Raw genomic sequence first — 25,433 nt, 5'->3', positions numbered from 1 at the left:
CAGAATGACGGCTTCTGAAACATTTAGAAATGGTTTAATAATGCTCCCCAGGTTGATGTGCAGCAACAGTTGCCGGTGTCTCGTCTCTTTGTGTTGACTCAAACCTGACAGCTTCAGCTCAACAAGCTGACAAAAAGTCCTCATTTATAGCAGCGGACACACTTACTGATGATGAATAAAGCTCACCAACACAGCGAACTGTCCTTAGAAAAACACTAAAATGGCTGTAACTCAGTCGAATTTACAAATAATGAGCTAAGATCTGGTGTTGGAATAGCTGAGAGTGATTTGCAACACATACTTCGAGGGCTAACAGATTGCATGAAATTTTGCAATATATTCAGACAAAAACCGCTATAACACCATCATTTCTCTATAAAATATCATCTTAATTTAAAACTCTGACATAAAAGCAGGCAGGCATGCATTCCTTCAAAGAATGCTAAACCTTTAATAATTTAAAAAAAAAATTTAAATGTCATAATTTAGCTTGCTTTTTTTGTGGTTGCAATGATGCAGTTTTTCTTTTTCTACAGTATTACACTAAGGTCTTTCAGTTCAGCAATACCTTTTAAAAACAGGACTCAATTAAAAGTCACATTGTTAAAAGAAAGACTGAATGATTAATTTTCAAAAGAGGAAAAACACAAATTCTACTATCAAAACCTGATTTTTGTGTCTGTGTTTTAGATATGAGATTATTTTGTCCTCTAAAAGTAATTTAATACAAACAATCTGAGAAGTTCAGAGGGGAGCAGAGCATTTTAGGGTGAAGCACCACAAAACTGCGTTACTCAAATAAATGCACTACTTTCACACAGGGCTGAGTACCTACTGTAAACACTCCAAAACACAAATGGACAGAAAGACAGGCAAGAGTGTTAATAATATTCAGATGAGTCTGTCTTGGCTCTTATCTTTAAAAACAGCAATGGGACGTAGGTTTTGTGTTTAAAAAAAAGAGAAAACATTCAGAAACAGATAGAACAAAACTATATTTTCCTATTAAGGGGTTAGGGCCTTTTGGCCCAGGGCTAGGGTTAGGGTCTCCTCAGGGTTTAAAGTGAAACCTAAACACTAAAAAGTACTGAAAATATCTCGTTTTGTATGTGCTCGTGTTTTTTGCCTCTCTAAGGAGATATTGAAACTTTGTCACACACTTTTCCCGTATTTTACTTTTCATCATCATGATTTTTTAAATGGTAAATGTTTTCTTTGTTCTTTGTTTAGAGCTCCATTTCTGTCATTATTTATCCCTTTTAATTCCTCCCTCCCCATCAAGTCCAAACTGAGTTCAAGCCATCCCGTGACCACCACTTCCACACACACCCCTACATCTCTGACCAGAACAGTTCCAGTCACGGTCATTTTGACCTACTTTTAGACAATGCTCCCCCTAACTTCTCTGCACACATTCTTATGTTTTTTTTCTCTCTGTCGGAAATCAGGCTCTCTTTGCAAATCCAGTTAAGTTGTGAGGAAAAAACACTCATGGGGGAGTTAGTGCTCCCTTGTGGGAGAATACTTCGGCTGTAACCTATTTAGGGAGCACAGTGAAACAAGGAAAGATTGTGGGGTGAATATTAATTCAGCTCCAGCGAATGTTCTTGTTACTGAGTAAAAATATACTGAAATAAGTTAAGGGTCAAGCATGATGATGTTTTTCTCCTGTTGCTACAGTTCGGGTTATGTGGAAGTTTGCAGATTTTTATATATTTTTATATATGTGCAAAAGTTTCTTTACTGCAGAATGAGAAAACAGAACATTTTACTACTTTTTAAAAGCCCTGTTATTATTTGTTTTTTGCTAAAGAAAAATGTAACTTTTTCTTGCATTATCTTATTTTTTTGTTTGTTTTTTTTATTGAATGCTTTTGTGTATTATAATCCATGTCACCAACTCACACACTGTGATTCAAGTCTGGATAAAGACTGATTATTAGATTGCAACAAATTTTTTTGTTTGTTTGTTTTAGCTTCAACATGCTTTGCCAGCCCAGCTGAGCCTTCCCAGCTGACACTGAGCAGAAGCCAGCACACAATCTGAACTGTTTGTCAGTAAAACACAGAGCTAAAATAAAACAACAGGCAATATCAGAAAATATTTCAAATCCCCAGAGCTTTAAAATGCTTGTTTAGTCAAATGAACATTCAATTAATTTACCTACTCGTCAAAGAGTACACTTTTTTAAGTTTGAGAGCCAAACCAAGTGCTTAGCTTGGAGATAGGGAAGTCCTGGAGCAAGGGTTTAGTTCTTGCCTTTAATGTTTCTTGTAAATCCTTCATTAACATGGTCAGGTTCTTGGTGATTTCACTGCACCTTGTTGGTGAAATTCACAGAAAAAAAAACACAATTCCCCATTTGGTTTGCTGACATATTGACAAGCCCACTACGACGTGAAAAGTCAACCTGGATGTGGATGGTTTTAGCAGGTTCTCCATGTGTTGAAGAACCTCAGCTGTGTTGCTCATCTGAGGTTACAGTATATTTACTCATCAGAGTTTCTGCTAGTCCACTGGTTTGGATACAGTGTATTTGCCTCAGCTACTGATTGGGTTGGGCAAATATCCCCTAGCCAGTCACTTGGTCGTAGAGAATTTGAAGAACTGGTCTCGGTGGCCTCTTGTATATAGCCTATGACCATAAATGTGACATGGTCAAGGAAACAGCCTAGCTTAGATATGATACCCATAGCTGCATCCTGGTGCAGTCCGAAAGTCGTGCTAAAATAAAACAGGTGCAAACAGGTCAAGTGGGTCATGGAGAGCATTGTGAGGTTGCCAGTCAGTGTGAAGGGGACCTAAACAGTGTGCTAACACGCACATTCTGGAGTCACAATTTCATATATGTGAAAAGAAAAATAACTCACAATGAAGTGAACTCACAGTTACCAGCACAACACAAGAAACTGAAAATAATAAATAAATAAGGAGAAACAAAACTGCAGTAGAGACTCTCACACTCAGCTGAAGATAAAAAATCCCCACATATGGTGATGTTCTGGCTTGACTACTTGTTATCTGCACTTCACAAGCTGATGGACTGGTTACTCAATTGTTTGAAAATCATTGGATTTTCCAAAGTTACGGCACCATTTTCAGAAAATACAACCAATGTCACACAAGTCTAATATTACTCAGTCCCTCAGACCTGCTGTTCTGCAGGCTCCCATTTCTTCTCTGACCTTTATTCTTATACCTTCGTACCAGCTTTTGGAAGTAAACCTAACACATCACCTTCAACACTTTGCACTTATTATCACAGTTTTGACAGTTTTCTGCCAAAGCAAAACCAAATATGTTTAGTACACTTAATATTGATTCATAACATATTTCTTCCACAAAGGTAGCCGAATCATGACAGCATTTTTTTTTTTAAATCACAATCTCAGTGTCATTTTTTTGTCAAATTTTGTCATTTGGTGCAGCAATAAAAAAAAAATCTTAAGAAAATGATCATGACAAAGAGCAAAATACTCCAATAGCTCAGTCTAATACTTGTTTTTAACTTGAGCAACTACCATGGTCCACCCTGGTTAGTTGTCTATCAAATAGTACAATGTCAAAATTTATGATACTGTACAAAAAAATGCCACCAGTGGATGGCAGCTGGGTATAACTTTATTCAAATATTTATATAATAAATAAATTGTGGTTTAGATATATCTTGAGTGATTTTTTTTGGTTACTGTAGGTTTCCAAGCTTCTGCTGCATTTATAATTTGGCAGCAGGATGAGTTCTGGTCATCTTGTACTTCTGAACACAACTTTGGGTTTTTCATTTCTTGCACTGATAAACAGTGTTTGTCAGAGGTAGGTCTGAATATTCCTGCTTTCTTGGCTTGTGTGGATCTGTAAACCAAGGTCTTGTTAGACAAACCCACAGAAATAATAATAATAAAAGAAGTCCAACAAAAAGCCTTTCAACTATTAAGGGCAATCTTCAACAATGTTGAAAACAGTGGCACTCAAATGATGTACAGCACTCAAGCTTCAAAAAAATATGCTATGTCGTCTTTGGCATGTTAGTCTAAAGGCACCCAGGTTTTAACATGCAAATGTTTGTTTGCACAGACTAACATCAGGCATGCTTCCCCCGCCATGCACTTTGTCAGTGTACCTGGCAAAAACTCCCTTCATGTCATTTCCATTTCAAAGTAAGACACATTCGCACAAACACACATTAACACATGCGGTTGCCATCTGTTTTTTTTTTTTTTTCCTTCTTCTTTCTCTCACACCCACCTTTTGGTTCCCACTTTGCAGAGGGATAAATCTATTCAAAAGCTGGTGCTCATGCATTTTGGAACACTGCACCAGGAGCAAATGTTTCAGTGCGTATCCCTTCAAATTATGGTTGTGTAGCTACGGGTTTTGTGTGTCACAACTTGTGGCTGCATATATGCGTGCCTGTTTAACCGTCTGTTTACACAGTCTACACTTTATACACATCCAGCAGTGTGTGTCACAAGCTCGTTTTCATGTGCCCTGAATATGCATGTGGGTGTTGTGCAGGCTTGTGCATGTGTGCTGGCTTATGGTAGAGGCTGTAGCATTGAGCAGGCCTTATCTGTCATGTTCAGAGAGGTTCTGTAGCTCTCACAGGGAGATAGAGCTCTCAGCCGGAAGCATGGGTGCTGCCGAAAAGACTTTTGATACACAAATGCAGCTCTGGCTCAGACAGTAAAAGAATGTGCTGAAGGAAACATGGTATAAATATCAAGAAACAAGTGCTACACAGAGAGGAGGGGGTGCAAATTATTGTGAGTAATATGTGAATTTTTTTGCATAGTTCTTGTCAGGTGTTTTAGACATGTAATGATAGTATAGGAGCAGAATGACTGAACACCACAAACCTTCAAAATAAAGCAAAAGGTTGGAGTGATGATTTTTATTCAGTGTGGTTATAAATCATAAATGCACTCTGAACTCAGCAGGGCCAGGAAACTTAAACCTTAGAAATGTTGGAAAGTCAGTCCAAAAAGCTGTGTTAAGCACAGCAGAGGTAGCATTATGCTCAGAAGCTAGTTTGCTTGCAGCCAAATTTGTGGAATATCAGATAAGGTAACTTCATTAAGATGCATCACAAATTCACATCATGAGCCAGGCATTTCAAACTGAAACACTTTTTTTTGTGTGATTTTGATAACAGCATATTTATTGAGCAACCAGAGAACAGGAGCATTTACATTTGTCTTTGTCTGCCTCCATCCTTGGTTCTCTGGGGTGGTCATAATGCTGTGAGCCTCAGTTAATGGGGCAACCCCTGAACAGGCAAAGTAGCTTTCACTCTATTAAACTGTCCTTCACGTGGGAACAGATGAGAATTACTATATCAAAGTGCTCTGCTAATGACCACTAATCTCCTCCTACTGAGACAAAAGTGAGAAACGGAGAGGAAGCGGAGTTGAGAAAACCGATCTCTGAAACGTAAAGCAAGATAAATGGAAAGTTGAAAAAGCAGGGACGTTAAGTGGAAAAATGTGACTTAGGGCAGGTATTTACATTCTAATACCTGACGTCGTTGACCCCTCTCGCTCTCTTTTTCCTGGCACATCTTCTCCTCTCGGTTTTCAGTTGCAGCCGTCTCACACAAACACACACCTCCCATCATGACTCCTTCTCCTTCATTTCTCTATGCAGAGATTAGAGCGAGGGAAACGAACTGTGAATGCATTAGTGTCATCATCATCATCAACATCAGGGGACCTCAGGCTTCATCTGTCATCATTCTGCGACTGCTAGGCCACTTCTGCACAGGCAAGGCTATTACTCTCTATTATGCACCACACACGTGTTCTCACACACACACACACACACACACACACCGGGATGGGTAATGACGGGGTGCATCAATGGTCGCGCTTCAGAATTTTTTATATAATGTTTTTTCATCACTGTCTGTTTAAAAATGTATAAATCGATTTCCCTCCCCAAAATACAGCTCAATTGCCAAAGAACCTTAAGAACTTTTTTTTTTTCCTCAAAAACTCTGAAATAAAATTGTCTTCTCTCTGCGAGCCCACACAGTTACTGTTATCAGTCGGATGGTGAAAAATCTACACACTCAAGGATGACAATGAGGGTGAAATGGGATAGAAAAGGCACGGAGGAGAAGATGAGAGTGTGAGCACGAAGAGATTTTTCAGCAACCAGTGGGATCAATATTTCTCCATTCTTCGTTTTATTGAAGCAGCTCAGAAACAATCTTCTGTCACCCAGGCTGGAATGAGTCTTTTTGCTCTCTTTTACTCAGGCTTTATTCCGACTCTCCTTTAGAGGTCACGGTTGTAAAATTGTTACCACTGGTCAAAGTGGTTGTTACCAATATATTTCTGTAAAGATGTCTCAGAAGTGAAACATTTAATATGTGTCCATAACTACTACTCCTAAAATTTGTCTTAATTTGATGCTCAATGATAAGTCGCATGTAATTCACTTTACACCAACAAAGTCTTAGTATTTGTTGAAGGAATGCATATCGCCTGCCATCCAGCAAGCCAAAGTTTCAAAGTAAGCTCACCTTATGTTCAGAAATAACAGAACTGTAGCCATTTTGGTCAAACCTTGAAAGTAATGTGTGCAAACACAGGGGATAACATGAGATGTTACACTCAAACTAAGTGTTGTAAAGGACTCTTGGTTATTACCGATTCAAATTTTAGTTTAATATCTGTAAAACCAACTGAATTTTAGACATTTTTGTTTTGACTAGGATCTCTAAAATGTGGCAACCATCATGATTTGAACTGACTCCAAAATGTAATCAGCTGTAGATGTGCATCCAGTTGATTACTTTCTCGGAGTATTAATAAAATTTGTCTAGTGGTTCATGAGACATTTAGCTGACAAACAAGCAGGGCTTACCCCAACACTTAATGCTGAAGTTTTAAGGAAAGATCTTGTGCAGTGAGTAGCACTTACAGTACGTGTTGTGAAAGGCTATCAGCTACAACCACACTAAATTTTTAAAACAATTTCTCTAAAACTGACTGAATTACAGCCATTTTGGGGTTTTCTAGGGTCAGTTGGCTGTGGTGACCATCTTAAATTGGTTCGGCTTAAAGTTAATTAGTAGTAGTAGTTTCATTAAAATCTGCCCAGTGGTTCATGAGATACTTTACTAACAGATTGACAGAGTTGGCGAAATAGTTACTGGCAAATTTTTTGAAAAAAGATCAGCTGCAATCAGCACTCAGGATATGTATTGGAGATCAGTCTCAAATACTGCAAAGCCAAATTTTAGCTCAGTATCTATAAAATGAATTGAGTTATAGGCCCTCTTATGTTTCTTAAGGTCACTCCAAAAGTTAATCACTTGCAGATGTAAATCCATTGATTACTTTCTGTAAGTTTCATTAAAATTTGTCCCGTGATTCTTGAGATGTTTTGGTAACAGACAGACACTACACAACACAAACACACACAGACAAAGTTTAAAAAAAAAAACATTATCGTCCACCTTCACCTTTCAGCGGCAAGCCAACAAGTGAATCATCTGATTTTTAAATGGAGCTTTTCATGTGGATGAAGCTCATGAAAAAGAGCAGTTATCTGTTAATTGCAAAGTTAGTGTTTCAATTTCCAGCACGCCGAACACCAAACAGCGTTCAAAATTTCATCTCACTAATTAATTGGTGTACATACAAAACAAACATTTATCTTGTAAGAAAGTAAGAAAAAAATTAATTACTTTTTTTTTTTGCAAATTTGCACAAGGTTGAAGTCCAGGTAAAGCATGAAAAATATTGTTTAATTTTATGTTTATTTTACTATCGTTACACAGGCTGACAGGCTGTCACTATCCTATTTCTAGTAATTATCAATGCAATCTAGCAAAAACAACATACACACACGTTTTACCTGGCCGCACAAAACAGAACTGTGAAGCATGCTGAAATGACTTTAAAAGAATAGTACAAATCTTACAGAATGGAGTTCTGTGGAAAGGTTAAGAACGTGTAATATCAATAAGTTTTAACTGTTGTAAACAGCTCTTTGGATAACCTCAGTTTGAAGAATTAGAGTTTAATTTTGACCATTTTGACCAAACTGATAAGCTAATGGTGAGTCAAAGTGGCATCAAGCCCAAAGTGGATTACTACCGTCTTAAAACGACTCAAATTTCCCCCAAAAATTCAAAATAGATCATGAAAAATGAATTTTAGAAACCTTTACACAGCTCTCAGTTTCACACTTTGCAGTTATTTGCGGTGCTGTATGAAAGGAGAGAAGATTAGCACTAGAAGAAATGACCTGGCCCTTGTGGCCTGTAACAGACATACGGTTAAGTCATTGCCTCCTACTTTGTGACTTATTCAGGGTTCTATTTTTGCTGCATGGTGGCACAGTTGGTTAGCACTCTTATGTTGCAGTAAGACGGTTGTGGGTTCAACTCCTAGCTGGAGCCTTTCTGCCTGAGGTTTTTCCTCCCACTGATAAAAAAAAACACACGTTAGGTAACTGACTAATCTAAATTATTCTTAGATGTGAGCATGAGTGTGAACAGTTATCTGTCTCATTTGTCTGTACACGGTCTTGTGACGGATTGGCGATCAGTCCAGGGTGTACCTCGGTTTCTGCCCAGTGATGGCGGAAAATAGGCACTAGCTCCCTGCAACCCTGAACTGGAACAAGTAGCAACTAGCTGTATTACTTCTGGTGCTTTCATAATATTTCTGCTAAAAAAACAAACTAAAAAAACTGGGTAATACAAAATTAAGGCTTGTGTAAAGGTTTATAATAAAGTGTTCTCTTGAACTGCTGTAAAATCTTTGAGACTGAAGTCCAGGCAGCAGTCCACTTTTGGTTTGGCCCTGTTTGGACTGGTCCTTAACTCGTCAATCCAACTCCAAATCTCCAAACTGAGGTCATTCAAAGAGCTATCTACAACAGGTGAGACATTATGTGTTCATAAGCTTTCCACAGAACCCCACTTGAAAACATTTGTACTATTCCTGTAAAACCTACGGTTGGTATTTGCAAAGAAAGGTGCATAACAAGACGTACACAACCCACATGCAACAAAATAACCAACTTTGTCAATTCTCTGACAATACTGTCTTCTTTTTGGCAAGAATCTCTCGTTATCCGAGGCTTGTGTGGGTTGTAAGTGCGTGCACAAAGCAGCAGGTGATATCTAACACCTGTCTCCAGCTGAAACCAGAGCGCAGACAGCCACCCTGCTGGTCCGAGACATGCACAGGCATGCAAAGGTTATGACCACACACACACATACTGTACATACACCTTGTTCCAGCTGGGCAGGGCCAGTTTCATACGAACAATTTCTAAACCCGGCATATGGAGTGACACGGGGTTAGATCTCTAACAGCTGTCAGACTGACAGCAGAGACGCCACCAGCACCCTGAGCTGTTGCATGAGCAAGAAATACACTTGAAATCTCAAGTTTTTTATCAATCATTTGGCCTAAAATGACCCTCTCACATATTTGCTTCACTGCCACTGTTTTCCTTAATCTGTGTGGGTACTGAAAAACTCTTCGAACTGCACGTTTCAAAAAGCTGTCTATTGAGCAGTCAGTTGTCGGCTTACCAAGTTGCCTAATCAGTTATATGAATACACAATATACTGTAAAGAATACCTCTGAGGCAAGGCAAACAAAACAATGGTGTTATCTTTACATTGTGAGTGGAGAAAAGTTGCTGATAAGGTTGTCTGGTGCCAAAGACACAGCTCATGCTGAAAATCTACCAAAGTTGTTCTTCTAGTCTTTTTTTTATTTCCTTCAGCTCTAAACTTCATCTAATTTTTGTCTGCCCTTGTGTTCTCGTTATTCTTTTTCTTGTTTCGTTATTCACCTTTTAGTCAGTCGCAAAGAAATGACAGTCCTGGTCTTACCTGATGTCTTCTGCTCCAGGAGCAGAACAAATAATAATAAATTAGAGCTGACATTTACAGATATCAGCATATAGTATTTTAAGCTTAAATGATTTTTAACTTTATTTAAAGTCCTTAATGAAAGTGCTGTGTTTTCTTTTCAAAAGATAAAAGCAAGACATTCTTGCAGCGTGGACCAAATATTTGTGTACATGTACTTTGGATTGCTAGTTGCTGACCACATTTTTGTTGTATGCATAAAGACAACCGGATAAGAAAAAAACATCAACAACAACAATTTAAAATAAGTAATCAAAATAATGTAAAAAATATTTTATGTCTGTGTGTAAAATAGTCCTCTTTCAAATGATACAGCCTCTATAAGAGCAGAAGCAGATTCAGTAAACTATATATATATATATAGTTGTAACTTCAGTTTCCTGTTTGACTGCATTTGAATACCATAATGCTCCACCAATGAGAATTCTTAATTCTTAGTGAGCTACCACTGCCCATTACTATATAACATATAATATTTCAAAAACAAGCACAATTTTTCTATTCAGTACCTTTATTGTCATCATATAAAATCATGACAAAAGTTAAAAACAGCTATGCTAAAATGAATGCTAACAAATTCAGTTGAGTTGAGCCTGTCATGTACTTGCTCCAGTAGGATGCTTATTTTCTGATACATCTGAATGTAATAAAAGCACTGGCTCAACATTTCACAGGTTTGATTCCTTTCCCAAACACTTCCTCATCTTCCACTGCCTGAACCCTAGTCTGTAACACGATACAAACTGAGTTCACTTTCTGAACTTCTCTAAAAAGATGGGAGAAGAGCAAAGAGGATCCTAAAATAACAGGAAGCTGTACATGTCTGTGTGTGTTTTAGCACCTTTAAGCCCGCATGGCTGGTGCACTAATCCGACCAGTGCTTCCCTCAGCTTTTCTCATGAGCAGAAAGAGGTGATGAGCTTACAATGCAGAAGTCAGAGGAAACATTTACTCATAATCTTGCACAAGTACCGACCTGGAACTCCTCATGGATGACAAAATTACACCCAAAAGTGATTTTTTTGATCTGCAGTCCTGAGATGAGTTGGCTTGTCTGACTGGATAACAGAAGGGGGGGGGGAATAAAACTTGAATTCAAGTTTGTGCAATGATATGTGTGTGTGAGGGAGAAGAAGCGACCAGTGGTGAAAGGCAAAGATAGAGGAAAAGAGTGGCTGCACTGGTGCGTAGCAGGTGGGTTATTACAATAATGAGGATGGATGTGTTTATCATGAGTTGTGTATCTCATTCCAATCCCTTTCCTCCTCCCTCCATCCTCTTCCCCCCCACCCCACCCTCGCTCACTTGAGTAGCTACATCTGCGTTTGGCAGAGCAGGACCCTCAACTTGACGCTCCTGCTCTGGCTGTTATAGCTTGCCTCAACAGGATGTGTGTTTTTCGCCTCCTTCTGCCCCTCTTCTACCACCGCCACCACCACCCAAAGCCATCCATCCACCTTTGTGGCCAAGGCCAGAGGTAATGGGGTGTTGAATTTTTGCAGGAGAAAATAGAACAACTCCACAAGTCAGTGCTTTCTGAGAGAGAGCCCCTAGCGATAACCTTCATTTCCTCTTCTTCTCAATTCCCAAATTCACCTTATTTTCTCTCTCTCACTCTCTCTCTCTCCTGTTGTTTTTAGCCTCCCTTTCCTAAGAGGCAGATGCGAGAAAAATTCAATTTTCAGGGCAACCTCTTTCATGCATCCTTGTGCACGTCCATCCATTTGTCCATCCACTTCTCAATCCCAGACCACAAGATTTCCTCCACAGGTCATCGCACCCGAAGAGGATTAGGACGTTTGAGTGACAATAACAGACCCAGAAATAGGCCCGGTATATTATAGAAGGGGTTACCAGGTGCCAGAGTTTTTTTTTTATTTTTTGATTTTTTATTTGAGCGCATTAAAACATTCCCTTCTGGGGATTTAGTGAGAAAGTGTAAAATATGACATGTAAAATCAGTCAACTACAAAGCTCAAAAAAATGCATCTAATGAAAACTCATAGATTTGCTTTCATTTTCAGGATCAAAAGAGTCAATCTGACTCAGAAATGCTCTGCTAACTTTGCCCTGGATGTGCCATGCAGCTTTAATGATGGCTTGGTTGTTTTGAAAAAGGCTGCTAAACTCATTCGAATGGATTGTGGCAGGATTGGCTGACAAGCAGTGGAAAAAAATGGAGAAATCTGAACAGCGAGAGAGAGAGAGAAATACACTAAGCTGCAAAGTGATGTATTATCACTTAATGCTCCTAATGAAATAATGAAACCTGGCTAAATTTAAAAAAGCATAAAATCAAAATGATCAAAAGTTAAACAGGGCTGTCCACTGTTCAATAATACCTTTCAGTTGCTTTCTCAACACATGTAGCTTTGTTTTGCCAAAGAAAACAGGAAAATAATTTATTCAGGGAGGGGATTTTATATTATCATAGTAAATTAATGCAAAAAGCTTTTTTTTATCAGACAAATGAACAATTCAGGCCTATTATTTACTTATTGCACTTACACTGAAGCCTTATTTGTTCAGAGCTCAGAGTAGGAAATGTCACTTGGCTACAAAAGAGGATCATAAACATTCCCATAACTCTTAACTTCACAGGGGGAATAACATTTTTTCTTTAATTTCCTGTAAAAGCTAGCTGTGCTGCATTGCTAATGCTAGCTTCGATAAAAAAGAACAAGTAAAGAGTCAGTTTCAAATGTGTTATTATTTTATTATTTCTTTGTATTTGTGCAACTGCTTAGAGTTTTGTTTGTTAGCATCTCCATTTATGAAATATATATATATTATTTGCTTATTATACTTCTTTATCAGAGTGGCACGTTGGCCATGTTGGAAGTCTGCGTTCTCTCTATGCCCCTTTAATGTTTTATGGCTTACATGACTATTTTCTGTGTGTGTTTTGTGCTTCATTTTCCCAACGTTGTCCTCCTTATTTCTGGCAACGAGTGCGATCAACCAAAAAAAAAGGCTCTGAAGCACTAATCAGCTCCTGAGTGATTGGCTTTGGGTAATCGTTTCAGAAAATTGCTGTGCTTTTTAGACGATTCAAGAACCAAAACACCCTTGAATGAGTTTCTTGAGAAATTAGTGCATTCTGTTAGTGTGCAGTGCATCAGAGAGGGTTCAGATTACCTCTACTTGAACCAAGTGGATAATCTCTGGATGAGATGAGATGATGCTACTCATTTAAATGCACATGAGGACTGGACAGAGTTTTTACAGACTCTAAACTGGACATGCCTTTCAATAAATGTCATGTTTATACATATTAAAAGCAGACATTACTTCCAAAAAATTGAAGAAGTTTAAATGTGAGCATTTATAATTAACATTAAATGTGTACCTTAAATGTTTTATTATTTCATGACCGAAAATCTTGTTTCTTTTAGATTTTACACACATTCTAAACAAGAAAAAAAAAGTTATTTTTTATTATTGTTTGCTTGATATTAATTGTAGCAAGTGGAAAATTCATGCAAAAATTTATGACTGGCTATTAATTTGTGAGTGACAATAAAATCAGGTATTTTCAGTAAATCAGGCGAACATCAACAAAGATCAGGAACCCTGTTCTGTTTTGTTAGAACAAGCTTTGATTTTCAGAACACGTGCATTAAAGTACATCTGTAAATATAAGTATATGGAGTACAGAGATCATTTTTTTCCATCACAGGGTTACATAGAGACAAATGAGAAAGACAATAATTTGCACACACTTACTCTTATAGTGACAATTTAAAGGAGCCAATTAATCTAACCTGCATGTTTTTAGACTGTAGGAGGTAACTTTATTACCTGGAAGAAGAAAAAAAAAAAGGGAGAACGTAAAAAAATTTTGAACAGAAAGGCCTTTCCTAAAAGAAGACAATGTTGATAAAATGTTGGCGTTTAAAATGATCAATATATACAAAAAGAGAAAAAAAAAAAAAGATTTATCTAAACAATAGAATGCTAAATTGCATTTTGAAAATGACTACTTACTGAAATAAATAAACAAACAAACAGAAAACACAAAACTTTAATAGCTTAGGTTTTAAAGAAGTTTTTGTGTTTGTGTGTAAACATGTATGGCTGGCATTTTGTCATCGTAGTCCAAAAGTTGCATCATTTTAAATAACCTAATAAACCTCCAGATAAAGCTGACACCCAGGCCAGTCTTTAAAGAGCAGAACGGTCCTCTGCTTCACAAAGTCCAGTCCACTATGCAGCCAAAGTTTCTTTTATCCAAAGCTCTGCAGTGTCTTCTCAAGTGTCATCCAGTCTGAAGGAAGTGGGCGTCAAAGCACTGAACTCTTACATATAAATTATCCAGCCATGGCTTCACATACAGAGATAACAAATTGTGACCTCTAAATCACCATCACTCAGATTATGTCTTAAAAAGACAATCAGAAATTAAACATATTTGGAAATAAAACTAAAGTCCAACATAAAATAACTTATTCTCAGCATGCTCGTTTTGTAACATTTGACTTTATTTAAAGCGCAGCGGGAAGGGAAAGTGCCCAACTCTTCTCTGTCTTCACTTTTCCAGAAAACTTTGAAAATTAAGTTTGGGATTTCAAACTGTAGGACCTAAAAACAAAAAGCAAAAGGGTAAGTATTTATCTTATATAAAGAGATTCATCTAAAACTGAGAAAACACTGCTGTATGTGAAAGTCAGAATGAATGAAATGTACTAGCTGACTTAACCAAAACAAAAACAATACTTTGAACTTAAATGTGTATTTTAACTCAGCTAATGGAGTCTGTTGAATTGATTTTGCTTTCAGATAATTGAACAAAATTTGATTCATCTTCCAGTCGCTTGAGAAATCAGTAACTTCAATCTTTGCTTTCTTTAAAATATTGTATGAAAAAACTTTGTGAAAGTCAGATAAACGTTGGTGTGAGGGATGACCTTCGGGAGAGAGGAGGAAGGGCATAAAAAGCATAAAAACATCATGATGTAAACATTTGAGCTCACCTACTGTCTGATCGACCTCCAAAGTCAGGTTTGCATACATCATTAAATCAGGACTGTGTAGAACCTTAGTTTATTTATTTATTTGTTTATCTTTGTGGTCGATCTTTGGTCAAACTGACTTGGAATAAAAAGTTGAAATGACAAACAGTCCAAACCTTGTTTTACAGTGTAGATTGCCATGAAAACCTGACCTGCAGGTCTTTACAGGTCTGCTACACGACACAAACTGAAGCCTTATACATGATGCAGCCTTTAAGAAAAAAGTACCTCCTCTACAGGCAGTGAGTTTGTTGTGTATTTGCGCACCCAGTTTTAAATTTCTATTGTGCTTTGTTAAGTTGTAGAATCCCTTCGGATCCCTCTATTAGCTATGCAGATTGTTTGCTAATCTGCGTCAAAGAGCAGTGGATTTTGTTTTTCTTTTTAACCCCCTCTGTAAATCGCTGACAGCTCTTTTGTTAAACTTTATATTCACTAGATAGACTTTGGTTTTCAAACCACTGAGTGTGCTTTTTCAATCAGCAGGGTCAGACATCCAATTAGCCTGTTGTCAAGACCAATAGGAGCTTCAGAAATGATTGAGTTGAGCGTGATCAGGCTGAAAAGTCAAAGTGTGGAGCTGTCTATGAGATTACTGAAAGAGGGGTTTGTTTCTGGGGCACGATGACGTATTAACCGAGTCTGTTATTGGCTTCATGGGCACATCCTAATGAAATATTGGTGAAGAAATGTGCTTACCAGATAAAACCATTGATAAAAGCACGTTTTCTGTCAGCATTTTTAGATTTAGTGCGAAGTGAATGGCACGGTCTGTATTAACAAGTCTTGATGTCTGTAAAAGTAATTATAAAAAGTGAAACTGTGCATCAGTCAGAATGGGGTTCTCTGTAGTTTATGTATTGTAGAAAGAATTATTCAGATAAAAGAGGTATAACAGATAATTGGGTGAGACTGAGAGAGTTAATTCATTTGGGAATTCATAGTTTTATCTCTTTTTGTAGCCCTTCTTTTTTTACGTTACGCTCTGTAATTCATTTGTAATATCGCCTAACAATAAAAGGTGGGCAATAGTGTAATTGCCTGTGCGTTCGTGTGTGGGGGGGTAAACAGATTTTAATGAAATTCAAAGAAAGTAATCACTGGATGCACATCTGCAACTGATTAACTCTGGAGTCAACCCAATTCAAGATGGTCACTACAGCTAATCAACTTTAGCAAACATAAAGAAATGTCCATAACTCAAGCAATTTTACAGATATTGAGTTAGGATTTTGTGTGGTTCTAGCTGAGAGTCATTCACAACACATACTCCAAACAATAACAGATTATCTTGTGACATTCAGTGTAATCACACATAACGTTTTTGAGATTTGACCAAAATGGCTAAAACTCCCATAATTTTTCAAGATAAAATGATCTCAGTTTAAAACTCGAGCATTCCTTGAATAAATGTTAGGCCTTTAATTTCCATGCTGCATTCATCATTCAGTCTCTGTTCAAATAATCATGTTTGTGCCTCCAAGCGTTCCCAAACCGCGACCATAAAACACAGATCAGCACGCCCACAAGCTATAATGCCTCCAGTCGGTGAGTGATTCCCAGAACAGCTTCCCTGCTCACTCTGCAGAACAAGTAGCAGGAAACTTAAAGGTAATAAATTAACACAACACATGTATGTCCTTACTCAGAAAGCTGTGCCTTGCACTGGATCGTTTTAGGGGATGTATTAGTCATGTGTGCAAGATAGCAGTGGTGTGAAAATTGGATTCGCGTTAAATGGAACATGAGAAAGAAGAGCCCAAACTCTGCTGCTGGACACATATCATTGGGTTAGGCACGCTGCGTGGCATCGTAATGACACAAGTGGCAGAGAAGTGAGCTGTAGACGTTTTCGGTTCGTATCGCTTGGAGAGAATTCTTTGAAATTTATCCATGCTTGTGTTCAATTTCAAAAAGCAGATGTAAACATGCTGGAAACAGAAGTTGATAAAAGGAACCAAGATCCACTTAAAGAAGAAAGATTATAAGTAATAATTGGCTGTGAGATAGATTTTCCAGCACAATCTTTCTTACAAATATGTTTACCTCCTGAATAACATATTGTACTGATCTTAACTTTCATTTTAAGGCTGCTTCATGGACTGAAATGAATAAAATCATGTTTGTTATGTCATCTCAGCAGGGTTAAATACTCTTGGACCCTCATTTATGCAGCTGACATCAACAGATTTTATAAAGAACCGTTCCAACAGAGCTTCAAAGTGTATTTCCTTCAGGCACTTTATGCATCAGTGCAGGTTGGCTTACATTTCTCCATGCTGCACGGTTAAAATTGCTCTTTCAATCTTCTGTTGTCTATATTTTTATATTAACAACAAGTGAAATAATAGTAATGCCTCCTCAGCTCTGTGGTTTGGTGTAGCTTCAAATCTTTGTAGTTTTCTGGAGTTCATTGTTCTGGTGTCACTATCTAAAAAAAATTTTGATCAAGTGTCACCACGCTCGCTAATTAGCTTTGGCTGTTTCAGCCAAAAGGTCATGTGAAATTACGCCATCTGCCCACAGAGAAAAATTTATACATCGTTAGAAATTCAGCAGCCAAGGAGCAAGATGAGAACTTGATTGAAACCATTACAGAGCTAAAACAAAATTGCATGTTGGCTCCCATCAATTTACAGCTTCACTCCTCTGCCTGAACGCAGCAGGAAGTGGGTTCACTGAGGTCACGTCCTTCTATTTTCCTATTTTAAAGCCAATTTGACAAGCTAACTTTTATTCTCTTCGAATAAAGAATCTAATGAACACTTTAGATTTCGACTGATACAAAAGAATTGAAGACTTGAGAAAATTTATTTAAAGAAGAAAAAAAAACCTGCAAGATGGGTTAATAGACAGAAACAGAACTGTGTGTCCTGGGAGAGGTGATTGATCAATGGCAACGGCTGTGCTGATTACTAATGGAATACAGGTGGTATGAGAGAAGCTGAAAACAAGGATATGAAGGACATCTGGAGTGAAATGATGAATCATTACCTGGGGTAATGTGTCTTATCTTTCTACAAGTTTTCTACACATTTGTCACAAACATGATGGTTTAGGTAGACAAATTAATTTAAATGAAATCTAACCTTTGTAAACTGATGCATTTGGTATCTCTGAGCTCTAAAAGTGAATCAGAAGATTCTTGTTTGAGTATCAAGAGAGCACAGAACAGAGGGATGGTTTCTTTTCAAATCCTGCCTGATTAAAGGGGTAGTTCAGATCTCTTGAAATGGGTTTTGGTGGAAAAGAGATTAACAATTACCATCTTTCATGGTGTAGATAGCTCTTTTAACAATGATGCAACAGCCTATTGGGTATGGTTGTTCTATTGTTTTTTTGTTGCTCTTGTCTCTTGTGGTCCAAAATATTTTTTTAGGATTAAAAACATGTCCAAAGTGGCATAGTCAGTTCCCCAGTCATAAGCTGGAACACATTTAATAAAAATTGCTTGTCTTTTTTGGGTTCCCTGTGGATTAAGGTCACTCTAACCATGACTACCAACTGCCTGGTGTCATGAAACAAGCCAGGTTCTCATTTTGGAGAAATGACCAGATTCATGAACTAGTCATAGCAGGGTGAAAACCAAAGTGGATTGCTGCCCTTAAAATAACTCCAGTCTCAAACATTTCATATCAGTTCATATAAACGCTGTTTTATAAACCTTTACATCACCATCATGTTTGTACAGTTTTGCTGCTATTTTCTTTCACTGCTACAACAACAAAATAATTATTTTGGCAACAACCAACTTAGCTTCTATTGCACCTGAAGTGGCGGTACTCAACAAACCAAGGCCTTACGCTGATCGGACAGTGACACAGAGGTGGGACAAGTTTGTCAGTCAGGTTATTTTTATGAACTCAAAAACAAGACAGCAAAAAATGCTTTAAGTTTGTTTCTCCTTTGGTGGGGCATCGCTCAGTTGCCCGTTTGAACAAACCACTACAAATACCCAACAGGTAAGATGTTAACTGTTCATAACCTTTGTACTGAAAGGTTAAGTGCAGACCCTGGGGCATTTCTCAGCCAAGTAAAAAGAAAAGGTTAAACAGGTTAATGAGCTTGGATGGGCCCCTACATTGTTTAAGTTATGCTACTGAAAAAGGTTTGTGAGGAAGAGCAAAACCTGTGTAGGAAAACAGAAAACAAAATGTACCTGCAATGCCTGATTTAATACAAATAAGTGTGTTTCATAAGCATGTATGATTTATTAGCTTCTGCGTGTGTAAAAAAATACAAACCATAAAGGATAATATTTTGAGTGTTTCTAGTCACCTAAATTGGCTGAGACAGAAGCAGCGAACATGCATCAAAATATTGAGTTTCACCATCGGCATCCTCCTCTCCCTTGCTCCTCTCCTCTGTTCTCTCAATCCAATGCGCTGTTGGTACACAAGCACAAACTCAATCTGCTTCTAATGATTGCTTTATTGACGAGGCGAGGGGCTATTCACTCACGAAGGCCTGCAACAACTACAGGCCAAAGCAGTTGAAGAAAAGAAAGAAAAAACACCAAACAAAGCACAGACAGAGGCCCGATGGAGAAAATTAGAGCTGTGTTAACTTTCTACTAACTAATACTGCAGGACAATTAATGATGAACTTAATCAAGTTTCAGTTTCAAATACTTTGGTATCTTCTATGTAAATAATGTTTTGGTGAACAAAAACTGTATTTATCTGTACTGAAAGAAAATAATTTTCCTAATGTGTATTTGTTATTGTTTTATAGTTAATTTTTAGTATCATTTTGTTACAATAGGAAATATATGCAAAAATTAATAACATTTTTAGTCAACATTGTACTTAATGTTAGTGTACTGACACACAAAACTTAGAATCTGAAAACATTTATTTGATGACTACACTTGCTCTTTCTCAGAAAATGTCTTAATGTGTATACAAGATGTAGTTTTCTTGACCTATAAGTTCAAATATAACCAAATATTTTTGATTCAAGAATCTTGTACCTCATTTACCTGAGCTGCTGCTTTTCCTGCCATCACCCTCATATAAGAGTGATGACAGGGAAAGTACAAGTAGTACTTTTGGAACTGCTTATATTTTGCAGTTCCAAAAGTACTAAATATTCAGAGTTTCATTTTCCCCCTTTTTGAATCATAGGTGCACAGAAAAGAATACTTCTGGTGTTAAAAAAAACATCTGTTGTTAATGTTTTATACTGTATTGACTGCAGATTGTTTGTACCGTGCAAGAGCAAAGTGCAAGCTGTCGTCAAAAAGGGAAGAAATAAAAACTTGGATCCGGATCTGAAAGAAAAGAGTTGAGCTGTATTCATGGCAAAGCAGAACTGGTTCTAATCTCCTGAGCATTCAAATACAGATCTATGTTGAAGTACTTTTTAAGTTGTCTCTGTGACATCCATCCATCTATCCATCCATTCATTCATTTTCTGCAATTTATCCATGATTGGGTTGTGGAGGCAACAGGTTCACAAGGGAAACCCAGACATTCCTATCTTCAGTGAGTCTCTCCAGCTTATCCTGGGGAAACCCAAGGAGTTCCTAAGCTAATGGTCTCCTCCCAGTGGGATGTGCCACACCTGAAGGTATAGCACACTGGGCCTTCGCATGTCTGGACAACATGCCAAACCACCTCTACTGACTCCTTTCAATGCAGAGGAGCAGTGGCTCTACTCCAGACTTCTCTCAAATGATGGTGCTCCTCACCTTATTCTTAAGGCTGAGCCTGGACATCCTATGGAGAAAGCCAATTTAAGCTGTTTGTATCCAGTATCTCATTATTTCAGTCATGATCCACATCTTGTGATCATAAGTGAAAGTTGCAACATAAATGGACCAGGAAATTAAGAGCTTTGATTTTCATCACAGCTCTTTTTTTCACAGTCAGATATTAGAGCAATGCTCTAACTCAGAGGAAGCTTTCTGCCTTCTTCCAGTTAAGAACCACGGCCTACAGCCTCACACTCGGTTTTGAACTGCCCTAACGCATGCTTGAGGACATTACAACAATTACAACCTGACCACACTGTTTTAGGCTGCCTGATGCCGTTTTTGGCCTGTGCTTTGTGTTGACCCCTCACTGAGCCATCATATCCCAACCTTTCTGCTTAAATATTGCAGTTCAAATCTGAAATGTACATTTGCCCACAGGAGTTTTATTTTGACACCAGCAACATGCCGCATAAATATTACATACCAGAGATGGAACTGTAAACAGTCATAATTTATTCATGCACGTCTCCAGAAACGTGTCTTGGTCCCTTCAAAAAAGTGCTATGCAAACCTGTTTAAAAGAAAGTGATTCAATATTTCATTTCAAAAGGGACCAGCAGTCTCAACGCTGGAAACTAAAGTGAAGCAAGGACACACAAACAAACAAATCTCAAATTACCTGAGAGTCGCAACGCTCTGACAGAAACAGTAAAACACTTGGCCTCGCAAATCAAGAAAGATGAAAAAGAAGTAAAACCATAGTTTTTTTTCTGTTCTTTGTATCTGAAAGATAAATGAGAACCATTTGGCTTGGTGAAGTGCAAAAGTTCTTTGTTTTGCAGCTGAGAAACCTTTAGAAAAGCGGTGAATTAGAAATACATTTTACCATCTTCCACTGTGAGGGAAGTAGAAAAGGTCATCGTGCAAAATCAACAGGATAGGTTGATCAAGATGTATAGTTTTTGAGGTGGATGTTTCTTCCAAGCTTTGCCCACGTTGCGTGGTCACACTCAGAATGCACAGCTGAATGAGGACTGAGGATCAGAATATCTCTTGGTTTCATAATTTACTTCCTCATTCTTCTGCAGCTGCCTCTCGGTGAGTGAATTGTAATGTAGAGGAAAGGGAAAAGTCTTCTGAAACGTGACGACAACCCTTGTACATTACTCTCTTACATCTGATGAAAATACATCAAAGTGTTTACATGTTTGTGACAGATAGAGATAGTTAACACGTGTATGTGCAGGCATGCCTCTGTTGTAGCTGCAGGAGAGAATGAAGTTGCTGACTGGTGCTGGAACAGGCCGGGTAAATCTGCTTTTATGCTCGTCTTCCACCTCTTTTTTACTCTTTGTCTTGTTTACATGTCTACGCCTGCTCCAAGGGAGGATCACTGAATAGGGATATGTGTATCGGTGCATTCCGTATACGTGGCGACGTGTGTGCGAGACAGACAGACTGAAAAAGGCGAGGTGTTCTTTCAATTCTGGGAGCTTGTGCGGCATTCAGCTTGAGCAAATAAAACCATTGTGCGTGCTGTTGTCTCGATGTGTTTGCGTGGGTATTTGTGGCGCCTTGAAAGAGAAAGGGGATCACAAATTTCTCGCAAAAGCTCCCCCCACCCCCTCACCCGCCTCTTTTATTGCAGTCGCATTTTGATGCCAATTGCCAGAACTGCCAACAGGTCCACTTTCTTTTGTACGTCTTTGTGTAGAAATCCACACCCTGCATTTGCCCATTAAACTGAAACGTCAGCCTGTCTGTCTAAACTGCATGGACAAGGAAATCCTGAGTTGTGTTTAATAAAGTGATAAAGCATGTGCCAAATCTCATTTCTTAGTCTTAGACAGTGATTAAAATAAACTTTTTACAAACCGAGACATCCCATTAAGAAGCTACATAAGCTACATAAGCAGACATGTCAATAATCTCAGTTATCTCGCTTACAACAGACTTTGGCATAAGGCCTTTTTATTTGTTAAGGAAAATCAACAATAATACCAAACATAATGCTTGGGAGTAAAGTGGATGATAAAATGGTTGTTGTGACAATAAAACATTTTTACAGAGGAATATGCTTTTATTTCTTATATTTTTTATGCCCATGACTTACACCAACCAAAAGAATATAGATGTTATAATGGCTGAACGGCCAGAAAATACAATACTTACATTTGTTTTACTAGCACAACCAATAAGCATTCATTTGAAGTGTAAGCCTGCAAACGTTTGATTGAAGGGTCAGATAGCTCTTCATCCTTGTTCTCTACCTACATCACTAAAATGCTTACATTATAGGAGCAGGGGTAAGGGGCAAGGGGGGTGTGGTGAAATGGGATTCTGCTTTAATGTAAGACATTAAAGTATTTTAAATCTCTGAAAGTATGTAAAAGAAAATGTTTTCTGCACGTGATAGTGGCTGAGGACCCAAATACAGGCACAGTTGAAAGTTATCAGGTTGGCAAATTGATTAAAAACAAACTTTTCAATTTTACTGAGGTAACGGACATGACATTAGGGAAAATTAACAAATTTCAAACAGAGCTGACAACAAGGATCAGCAAAGGGAAACCGGGACTAGATCTACACCATGGAAGAAAATGACTACATGAATGCAGGTGTGACAATTACAACTTGAGAGCGGTCGTGAAGAGGGAAACAAGAAGCATAGGGTCATTTCATAGGTCATTTCTTTCTAAATAAACCAGGAAACAAGGCTCAACTAAATTCTAACCAGAACTCAGCAGATTACATGAAAACAACATTTTTATAAAACTTAAAACCAAACTCAGAAATGAGAAATCTATGCACCGATCCATTCATGTGTTTTACTTTTTTTCCTCACGTGCCAGGTTAACTAACACCCAGACCATTTGTCTAAATACGGAGATATGTTTTCATTTAGCTATGTGTTGCCTATATCATATAAAGAATAAGTGCAACATAAACAGTCTTTTGTTGGATGTAGGTTATTGGATCAGCATTACTGCAGCAGTGCTGAGAGCCTGACTTAGTTCAAGGGGAATGACAGCATACATTTATCACAAGACTCTGCAAATTAGCATGCTAGCGTGTGCCCAGCAGCTAGTGCTTGCTCCTGGGGCACCTGAGTTGTTGTTGCGCATTGAGTGAAAGCATTATCACTGGCCTGACTTGGCGCTCTGACACAGGTTAGGGCTAATCATCCCCTGCAGGAGAATCAATAGCCACAGCAATTCAGTTGGAAAGAGCAGAGAAGAAAGCAAAGAGACGAGAGGTGGATAAAAGGGATCTAGCACAAGGTGGTGTTCAGGCATACACATGAGTTGACGCACGCTTGCACATTTATTACAAACATGGCTGTTTTTCAGACCACTTTTTTATTTTTTTAACCAGCAAAGTTTAAAAAAACATATTGAAATAGAAGCAGTTGCTGTTAGATTTACTCCTGTCCCTTGGAAGATGTGGATGGAAGTCTAACATGTCCCCCAAAAAAGCTTATTTTAAGACTCACTTCCTACACAACATAAAATAAACCTTTTGGTTTCAAGCCATGTTTCAGTTTTCAAACCAGAGATTTTGATTCCAAGAAACCGAGACAGTGTTATTCATTGTTTTATTTGCTTTTGGTAATAACATTTTAGCAGTTATCTACAATACTGACTCCAGTAAATACTCACAAGCTGCAATGAAACAAAATCAAAATAGCATTTTTTGAAGGAATGCATGTCACCCACAGCCTTTTAAGCTAAAGATTGCACAAATATGCTACACATTCTGTTAATACTCAGAGTATGTGTTGGGACCACACCAAAGTTTAGCTAATATCTGTAAAAAGGAGAGTTATAGCCATTTATGGGTACGCTGAGGTTGATACATCCTATTTCAAAAGATCTGGTCTATCCCTTTAATAGATGGTTTTATTTTGCAAACTATCTGCCAAGTCAAGTTATGGTTCTAAAGACAAAACACAGCTGATTTAACATAATGTGTCACGTTTAAAATCGTTTCAGTTTCTGTGTTCAGAGACAAAGTGCTAAAATGTTCTTTTCAAAATACAGTCCCTAAATTTATTTATTTATTTGAGTCTGCAGTCGTACATTTGAATCATTTTTTTCTAAAGAGACAGTTTTAGACTCAGCAACACCAGAAAAGATCAAATTAACGATGGGTAAATTGGATTTGGCTGCTTCCATTTCAGGGCTTGTGAGCATGATCACCACTGCATCGCAGCACCTTCTTGGACACTTTAATAAAATTCATTGTCAGTGTTACACCTGTGCTCCTCATAATCTGTGCAAAGACCCGTGAATATATAAGTGCCCACTAAAAGAAAGCTTTTCCCTTCTTTTGCTGTACTGAAAGTGCAAATATATCAAATTAAGCCAAACTACTTCAGATAAATTAGCCACTAAAGTGAAAACAAATAGAACAGTCACATTGAGTTGGCACCTTTTTCCCTTTAGCACCCGACGAAAGCCTCTCAAGAGCCACAATCATGCTGTAACGCTGACATTTAGAACTAAATTCAGACAAACTGGGATTTAAAACTTTGAAATAAAACAAAATGAAAGTGTTTTACATTATAAGAGCCAATATGAGCAGAATTTAAAGGGACTTTAAAACTACTACGCAAGTTTAAAGTGTTACTTTAAATAATCCTGGTCCTTGAGAGCCTCTACTCTGCTTGTTTTAGTTGTTTCACTGCTCCACCTGATTCAGTTGTTAAATTACCTCTTCAGGATGTCCTGAAGTTCTACAGAAGGCTGTTAATGACCCATTCATTCAAATCATGTGTGCTGAAGTAGAGAAACGTTTCACACATACGTGATAGTGGTCCTT

The 25,433-nt window shown here is 37.9% G+C and overlaps 1 non-coding gene across 1 annotated transcript; it reads left to right on the top strand.

Moving 5' to 3' along the window:
- The first annotated feature begins 8,214 nt into the window (after positions 1 to 8,214).
- LOC112450893 lies at positions 8,215 to 8,331 on the top strand. The gene has a single exon (XR_003039620.1). It is a non-coding gene; the product is annotated as a U6atac minor spliceosomal RNA (small nuclear RNA).
- The last annotated feature ends 17,102 nt before the right edge of the window (positions 8,332 to 25,433 follow it).

Source organism: Kryptolebias marmoratus, linkage group LG19, assembly GCF_001649575.2.
Source record: "Kryptolebias marmoratus isolate JLee-2015 linkage group LG19, ASM164957v2, whole genome shotgun sequence".
Taxonomy (NCBI): domain Eukaryota; kingdom Metazoa; phylum Chordata; class Actinopteri; order Cyprinodontiformes; family Rivulidae; genus Kryptolebias; species Kryptolebias marmoratus.
The sequence above is the reverse complement of the archived record's forward strand: the minus strand, read 5'-3'. Positions and strand labels throughout refer to the sequence as shown.